The sequence below is a fragment of the Colobus angolensis genome, unplaced genomic scaffold, assembly GCF_000951035.1.
Source record: "Colobus angolensis palliatus isolate OR3802 unplaced genomic scaffold, Cang.pa_1.0 Scaffold20, whole genome shotgun sequence".
Taxonomy (NCBI): Eukaryota; Metazoa; Chordata; class Mammalia; order Primates; family Cercopithecidae; genus Colobus; species Colobus angolensis.
Window position 1 is genome coordinate 2,922,966 of NW_012115155.1, and position 8,813 is coordinate 2,931,778.

Sequence of the window (8,813 nt, forward strand, 5' to 3'; positions counted from 1 at the left end):
GTTTCACCATGTTAGCCAGGATGGTCTGATTTCCTGACCTCATGATCTGTCCACCTTGGCCTCCCAAAGTGCTGGGATTACAGGTGTGAGCCACTGCGCCCAGCCAATGATATATTTTTAACCCAGTATTTCCAAAATACTATCATTCTAATGTGTAGTCAACATAAAAAATGCAATTTTCCATCTTTTTTTTGTATTCAACCTTCAAAATCTAGTGTGTATTTTACACTCAATTCAGATCTTAAATGTTCATCAGAAATAGTTGACTTGCATTCAGATTTCACAAAATTTATAGTGGAAAATGTAAAGTCATATACCCAGGTTGTTCCAAACCCACTTAAAAGATTTTCTTTTACATTTAAAGTTTTAAATGTGGTTCTTCAGTTGGGCTAGCCACATTTGAAGGGCTCAGTAGTCATGCATGGCTAGAGGATAATGAACAGCACAGATCCAAGGAAACCACTGAGAAGAACTTTTTTCCAAGTGGCTTTCTATGTGCATGGATCTAAAGACATGCAATGTGTATCAATCCATTGCCAAACTCATGTGTCCTACATGTGGTCAGGGAAGCCTCTTTAACTGGCCCTGAGTCCTCTGACACAACTCTAGTTGTCTTTGACAGCTGCCTTCCTTTATGGTATGACAGTATCAGGTTTTGTCTTAGTCACCTCTGGCTGCTGTAACAAAAAACCACAGGATGGTGGCTTAAACAACAGAAATGTATTTGTCACCATTCTAGAGCTGGGAAGTGCAAGATCCAGGTACCAGCAGATGTGTTTCCTGCTGAGGCCCCCTTCCTGGCTTGTACACAGCAGCCTTCTTGTTGTGTGTGCATGTGGCCTTTCCTCAGTGCTTATGCATGGAGAGAAATGGAGAGAGGGAGCAGGAAGAGAGAGGGAGAGATAAAATCTCTTGGTTTTCTAATAAGGGCACTAATCCCATCATGAATCCCTCATCTAAACCTAATTACCTCTTAAACCTCCATTACCAAATAATGTCACATTGTGGGTTAGGGCTTTAACATATAAATCTTGTGGGGGACACAGACATGGGTACATAGCAGGCTCCTCTAGGTTTCTTCCCAAACCTAGAATCAATCATTTCTCCAAGGAGCTCTGGTTCTTTATAGTGAGAAATGGTATTTAGAAACCAAATCTAGACTCTCAGGGTGCTCATTGCTATTGGGTTGATCATTGTTTTTAAGACTTTCAGTGGACAGGGCTAAGAAAAATAACTTTTAAAAAAGATAAAATATTCATGAGTTCATAATGATGTTTCCAATTCAAATTTAGAACCATAGAGTTTAACTTTATTAATTTTACTTCTCTATCTCCTTTCTCCTGTGCTGAACGATTCTAATTCTCCATCATACTAACATAACTACTAATTTGCATTATTTCATACTATACATTCTTTAGCTGAGAACAATATCAACACTCTACCAACAATGTAATTACTGAAAACAGTTTGGTTCCCTCCCAACAAGTTCTTTTTGTCCTAAAAGCATATCCACAGGAATGTGCAGTCAAATTATTACGTCTGAAAGTCACATAGAATTTTTGTCCCTTTGTATCTACTAACTAGATGCATATTTATGCTCATTTGTTTCATTTTATTTTCACTTTTGGGGATTACTTTTTAAAAATTAATCATAATACTTTTATAAAATAAAAATAATATATTGCCTTTATACTACAAAAAATAAAATTTTAGTGTTATAATCATGCAAATTCTTTTCATGGTTCTGAAGTCAAGTCTAAAAACCCAAGATATATTCAAAGAAGTCTAGCTTCCATTTCTGTTCCTTCCATTTTATTCCCTCACTGCCCCCATAGATAATTTTAAAACATTCTATGGTTTATCTACTTAAGAATATAAAAAAAATCCTGTGTGTATAAACAGTAGTATATGGTCAGACATAGTGGCTCATACCTGTAATCCCAGTACATTAGGAGCACAAGATAACAGGATTGCTTGAGTCTAGGAATTTGAGACCAGCCTGGGTAACAAAGAGAGACCTCATCTCTACAAAAAATTTAAAAATTAGCCTGGCATGGTGACATGCCTATAGGCCTAGCTACTCAGGAGGCTGAGGCAGGAAGATTGCTGAAGCCCAGGAGGTCAAAGCTACAAGTGAGCCAAGACTGCACCACTACACTCCAGCCTGGGCCATAGAGCAAGGCCCCATTTTTTTAAAAAAAGCACTAATATACTATATACTTTACCCTACCTTACTTCTTTCACTTAACAATACATATAAAGATTATTTTCTCCTTTCCTTATATAGCTGTATATTCCAGTGTGAAGATATACTATACTATAACTATATAGCACTTATAGTTCAATGTATCCTCACATGAAGGTATTTGGGTTGTTTCTAGTTTTTTGATATTATGTGTTTCAGTAATGTGTTATCATTTTTCTCATACAGGTTTTGGACTTCTTTTTAACGAGTCTAGTTAGTTTACACTTCCATTCTCTTTGCTATCGTAATTGGGATCTTCTATTTTATCTTCTAATTGGTTTTACTTATTAATACAAAAACCTTTGATTTATACGTTAATTTTAAGGGAGAACACTTGCTATCCAATACACTTATGTGGGCTAGCCTTAGCTGCAGAACAACTTCTGCCTTTCTGAACCAATTTTCTGCCTCTACTTTGCTATCTGGGACTCTTCCAGCTCTCTCTCTCCTTCTTTACCTTATTCAAAAGATAGTGAGAACTTGCCTCTCCCCATTTGATTCCTAGCAGAACAAAGCTCACCAAGTAACACAGACACAAAGCAAACCTCTGACACTGAACATTTAAAGACAAGTTGAAATGCTGATAAAATAATGAACAACAGAGGAGGTGCTGAAGGGGAAAAATTATCTATATAAATTTGGGGGAGGTTCGGATTTAAATGGCTTTAATGAAGTCCTCCAGTGACTTCCATATTATCTTCTTTCTGCTGGAGACGAGTGGAGAAGATGGAACCCAAGTGGGAGTATTCGAAACGGACCATCTCCCACGCTGCCTCTTCATTGCTCCCTCCTAAGAGAGGTGACTCACTTACACGCAATTTGATATATCGCAAAGGGGCAGGGAGTGGCTATTCATAGATCCATGTGGTGGCCAGTCTAGTACCTTATAACTATTCCATCATGTTTTCAGTAGATGTTTTGAATTATTCCTTTTTAAACTGTCTTGAAATAGTATCTGTCATTATCATGTGGTAGTGAGGACTGTTGATATTTCTTAGAATCATTAGTGGCTGTGAGAGGAGGCTATCTTCTTCAGTTTTGTTAAGAAACCCATTGTATCCTAAGAATAGTTCTTGGGATCTGGATCTCTGAGCCCCGCTGATTTTGCTGCCTCCCTTCCCCAGGACACCTGCAGCAGTGTCCTCTGGCTCACTTCCCTAGTCCCTCCCACTTCTAATCTCCCCTCATGGCCCTTCACTCTGGGCTGACAGAAGGGCCTGTAGGAGTATTACCCAGTCAGGGGATTACAGGGTAGAGGACACCGTAGTTTATTTATTTATGTATTTATGTATTTATTTATTTTGAGACAGAGTTTCACTCTTGTTGCCCAGGCTGGAGTGCAATGGTGCGATCTCGGCTCACCACAACCTCTGCCTCCCGGGTCCTGGTTCAAGCAGTTCTCCTGCCTCGGCCTCCTGAGTAGCTGGGATTACAGGCATGCGCCACCACACCCAGCTAATTTTTGTATTTTTAGTAGAGACGGGGTTTCACCATGTTGGCCAGGCTGGTCTCGAACTCCTGACCTCGTGATCCACCTGCCTCAGGCCTCCCAAAGTGCTGGGATTACAGGCATGAGCTCCTGTGCCCGGCTGATCTTTTTATTTCTAAAGTGCAAAGCACATAGTAGGAGCTAAACACAGATGGTTAAGTGAAATGAATGAATGCATGAGTTCATTAGCCAAAGAGTTCTGGCACATCTGCACTTGACTGTCTCCCAGCTGTGTCCTCTAGGGCAATCCTGAAGAGGAAAGAGGTTTTGCCAGTTGCTTCTGTGGTGGGGTGGGGGGGTCCCTAACATCTTCCAAGTTGGTACAACTTCTTGTGTGTATCTCTACATTGCTTTACTCCACAAAGTTGTCTGTGAAAGGGTTGAAAATTCAGGTTGCAAATGAGAAATGCTTGTTGGTGTTTGGCCCTCCTGGCATCCTCCCTTTGTGTAACTGTCCCTGTAGTAGTGCCCCTGCAGGTGGCATCATTTTTCTTACTCCTTTAGAAGCCCACTCTTTGGAAAAGGTCTCGTAAATTTCCTACTTACCGTGGTAAGTAGTATCACCCGAAAGGTTCTGGGTTACCCTTCCCAGATGTACTTGCACTGTGATAACAGACGTAGCCTGAGACTCGTGGCTCCAGACTCTGCAGTCTGTGGGAGGTGGAGTGGAGGGTGAGGTTGAGGGCCATCTCAGGAGCCCTGAAAGGACAGCAGAAGGACAGGATCCACGCTGGGGACTGGTCCTTATCTGTTGTATGGACACCCTCCCTGCCACTCCTCTCTGGCCACTGAGTGGCTGTTTAGTCCACCCTATCCAGGTGGAAACTGGCCACCCAGCCCTCTCCTCACTTAGTGCACCATTTCGTGTCCTTTAATCATGGCCAAATCTCTGTATCTCTTGAGAGTGTAGATTCCTTAAGGGTAGGGATTGGGTCTCTTGATTCTTTCTAGTGCTCCTAAGCGCTTGCTATGAGGCTGCAATAGTCTGAATGTTCACGTCCCCATGGACTTGGGGGCATGTCCAGGGAATTCACACATTGAAACAATCCCCAATGCAATGGTATTAAGAGGCGGGGCCTTTAGGAGGTGATTAGCTCATGAGGGCAGCGCCTTCATGTATGGGATTAGTATCCTCACAAAAGAAGGTGTTTGTTCACCCCTTCTGCCACATGACGACTCACAAGAAGGCGCTACCTATGAAGCAGGGCAATCCCTTACCAGACACTTAATCTGCTGGCACCTTGATCTTGGACTTTCCAGACTCTAGAACTGTCAGTAGTAAATTTCTGTCATTTATAACTTACCCAATCTAGGGTTATAGCAGCCTGAGTGAATGAAGACACAGGCTTTGTAGCCAAACCAGGAAGCAGTACACCTATCTCAGAGCCTATCTAGTATTCCATGGGTCTCCAGTTAGCCATCTGTAGCAGACTGTTTTCCAAAAACAGCCACAGCAGCCTTTCTGCTCCCAGGTGCTTTTTCAGAATCGTGTCACTCCCCATCAAGAGGTGGAGTCTGGCCGGGTGCGGCGGCTCACGCCTGTAATCCCAGCACTTTGGGAGGCTGAGACAGGTGGATCACTTGAGGTCAGGAGTTCGAGACTAGCCTGGCCAATATAGTGAAACCCCGTCTCTACTAAAAAATACAAAAATTAGCCAGGCATGGTGGTGCACGCCTGTAATCCCAGCTACTCAGGAGGCTGAGGCAGGAGAATCCCTTGGACCCCAGTGGCAGAGGTTACAGTGAGCCGAGATGGTGCCACTGCACTCCAGCCTGGGCAACAGAGCAAGACTCTGTCTCAAAAAGAGAAAAAGAAAAGAAAAGAAATGGAGTCTATTTTCTGTCCCCTTAACCTAGGCAGATCTCTGTGTCTGCCCTGATGAATACAGTGCAGCTGAAGTGATATGACGTGACCGCCGAAGTTTCATAGAAGACCAAAGGCCTTCTGCCTGGCTGATTCTTGTTAAGCTCACCCTGTGTATTAGTTACCACCGTGCTATGAATGACCCCAACTATTCTGGGTAAAGAGACCACATGGAGTGGTGCATGGAAAGGAACTGAGGCCCCTCACCAGCCAACAGTCAGCACAGACCGCCAGGCAGGGGAGCCAGAGTCTTCAGAGGATCCCAGCCCCAGCCCTGAAGCTTTCCAGCGGAGGCCTGACACTGTGGAGCAGAGACAAACTGTCCGTTATACCTCGTTCAAAATCCTGATGTGCAGGAGCCGCCAACATACGAAAAGATTGTTTCCTTCTATTGAGTTTGGGGGTGATTTGTTCTATGACTCTAGTCACTAGAACACTGGGAAATAATGAAGAAGCTGCTTCTTTGTGGGCCTGGTTTTTCTCGTCATTCAGGTCCATTTTGCAGAAAGGGAGAAGAAAGAACTGGTACACTCCACTTCCCCTTCTCCTAGTCCAGCCTCCCTCATTTCTCATTCCTTCTTATCAGTGCAGCCTCATTCCCCCAGGAAAGCCTTCTCCTTCTCTGTACCACTCCCCTCCCCAGGCTCACCTCCCAGCTTGCTCAGGTCTCCAATCACCGGCTCCCACAGCACGCTGGATTTTCCTTTACCCAGTTGGTGACTATATGTTTGTTTGTGGTTATTAATGAAACATACGCTCCCCAAGGGGAAAGATCTTATAGGTCTTGCTCACTGTGGTGTCGAGCCACTCAGCACGGTGCCTGGTACTGATGGAGTGAACCAGACTGGTCAAAGGTCATACACTTAGTGACTAGATCTGGGACTAGGACCTGGTGGCTCAGCGCTCAAAGGCTTCCCTGGCCACACCAGTTTGCCTCCACTCCAAACCTTCTGCTGCTTTTCTCAGCGCCCAAACTTCTGACCATCTAGAGATTCAGACATGGTGTCTACAGAGTTCTCCTCCAACCAAAAACATTCTGCCTTCATCTCCCCAGCCATCTTCTTGCCAAAATAAGCCAGGAAAGGTTATGTGAGTGTCTGGAGTCTAGCAGGAGTTGAGCTGGTCTGAGAAGAAAAACAGAGAAGAAGGAAATATTCTAAAATGTCGATTTGTTTAAACTTCTTCACAAACTTTACAACACAAGGGAATCAACAAAGACAAGCTCGCAATGAAGTAATCAGCCAACGTGGCTAATATTCTAGCAACGAGAAATGATTCCCTACATGTCATGGGGCAGATATGAATAGAGTCATTAAAATATGGCCCAGGAGGGGAGGGAGAGTTTACTTTTTCTGTCTCCTTAGAGTCTGTGTTCTGAAAGCTCAGCAGGAATTTAAACAAATAGCACAGAGGAATGGTGAATCTGATCATACTTAGAGAAAAATCCCCTTTCAAACTTCTCTTTAAATCATTGGCTTCTGCAAGTTTCACTTTTTAAAAATGCTGCCGACTTTTTTCCCCAAAAACAAAATTGGCATCAAATTGTTCTAATATTTTTCTGCATATGTTTTTTTCTCTAGGTCAAGAAGAAATTGTTGCTCCATCATACAAGTGAATGTCAGGAGGAGAAAGGAAGATCTTAAGGAATGAAGTTCTAATGCATCCTCTTTGATTAAAAAGTGAAAGAATAACGTTAGCAGAGGATAAAAGGTATATGGAGAGAGCTACCCACGAAAAGCGTTGCACTGGTGAAAACCGGCCTGTGTAGGTAGGTCATGTCCGCTCAGGAAGGGTAGCATTTGGTCCCTTGCATTTCAAATAAAATGCAATTTTAGGAACAGGGGCTGAAGCGAGAGACGCTTCCACCCACCTGAACAGGGCAATTTTAACTTAATTAATTAATTTTTTGGAGACAGAGTCTCGCTCCATCACCCAGGCTGGAGTGCAGTGGCGCCATCTTGGCTCACTGCAACCTTCGCTTCCCGGGTTTGAGAGATTCTCCTGCCTCAGCCTCCCAAGTAGCTGGGATTACAGGCGCGTGCCACTATGTCTGGCTAATTTTTTGTATTTTTAGTAGAGACGGGGTTTCATCATGTTGGTCAGGCTGGTCTTGAACTCCTGACCTCAGGTGATCCCCCTGCCTCGGCCTCCCAAAGTGCTGGGATTCCAGGCGTAAGCCACCGCGCCCGGGCCTACAGGGTAAATTTAACTGAACTTACAGTACAACCAACTGAAGCTCTGGGAGGATGGCAGAGTGCTCTGACCTTAGACAAATTACTTCACTTTTTAAAGCCTCAGTCTTCCCACCTGTAAAAACACAAGAAGAGAACCTTCCTTACAGAGCTGCGAAAATCCAGTAATACAAAGAAAATATAACATCACCTGGCACTTGGTAGAGTGTTCTACAAACATTAGGAAGGCAAAAACCCGAAATTCCCCCCAAGACCCTCTTTGGGTGAGACCCCGGGTCCCTGGAGAGGGTGGCAGGCCTGGGGGTGTGGGGAGGACACTTTAGCCAGCTGCCCCCAAGGCTCCTCCAAGCCTGGCGGCCCAGTTCCGGGCGGTGGTGTGGCTTGAGGGCCCAGGGCTCCTCACCGAGTTTGCTTAAGCAAGTTCTTTCACACACAGCCCCACATACAGTTTGGCTAGAAAATTCAATGAGGAGTTTTTTTCTTCCTTCTTTCTCTGTTGTTGTTGGGTTCTGATTACTTCCATCTGGCTTCAGCGGCTCGAGTGGAGTCTTTAAAACACAAAACACAACAAAAAACCCACCCTGCAAGACACATGCACCAAACCTAGAAGGCTGCTTCGCTTCTCGCCAGCGTGGGCTCAGATGGCGACGAGTGCTAGCCCCGGCGGGGGGCGCTTCAGGACCCCCGGCACCTGCGCTCGCTGCCCGCGGGAAGAGGGTCCGCTTGGACCCAGCCCCCGCGACCCATCCCAGGCGTCCCCGGCTTCCGCGCCAGCGCCCAGAGAAGCGGGCGCCCTGGGAACAGCGACCCAGGCATCTCCCGGTGGAGGGAAGTGGGAGGTGGGGAGGGCGGGGGATTTCAGAGATTGAAAACAGAGCAGCCCTTGCGCCTCAGCCCCGGAGCTCATCTGACTTGAGTTAGCGACACCCCCAACCCCCCACCTCGTCGTCTAAAAAAAAGTGTCGGAGATTGGCGCGTCCTCTGGTTCCTTTCTCGAACTTTCCTTGTAGGTGCGTTTTCTTT